Source organism: Vipera berus, assembly GCF_964194415.1.
Source record: "Vipera berus genome assembly, chromosome: 9".
NCBI classification, from domain to species: domain Eukaryota; kingdom Metazoa; phylum Chordata; class Lepidosauria; order Squamata; family Viperidae; genus Vipera; species Vipera berus.
In genome coordinates this window covers 7,000,039-7,000,382 of record NC_138212.1, presented here as the reverse complement: position 1 = coordinate 7,000,382, position 344 = coordinate 7,000,039, and positions in this window count along the sequence as shown.

Genomic DNA, 344 nt, shown 5'->3' with positions numbered 1-344 from the left:
CCGCCGCGTTCCATCGGCCAGGTTGCAACGTTCCATTCCCACCCCTCCCCCTTTCCCCCCGCCCCGGATCGTCGCAACCTTCCATTTCCCCTCCCCCTCTCGCTCCGTATTGCTGCAACGTTCCGCCCGCCCAGGCTGCGAAGCAGGCCGCCGACGCTCCATCGGCAGCCGGGCTTCCCGGGGCCTCGACGCCGCCGCCGTCCTGCTCCTCCTTCTCCTCCTTCTCCTGCTGCTGCCGTTCCCACGCTCTTCTCCCGACTCTTCCCCCTCACGTGTCCCGGGCTCCCAGCTGGGGAAGGAGGGAGGGAGGGAGGGAGAGCAGGGCTCGCTCGCTCTTTCCTTCT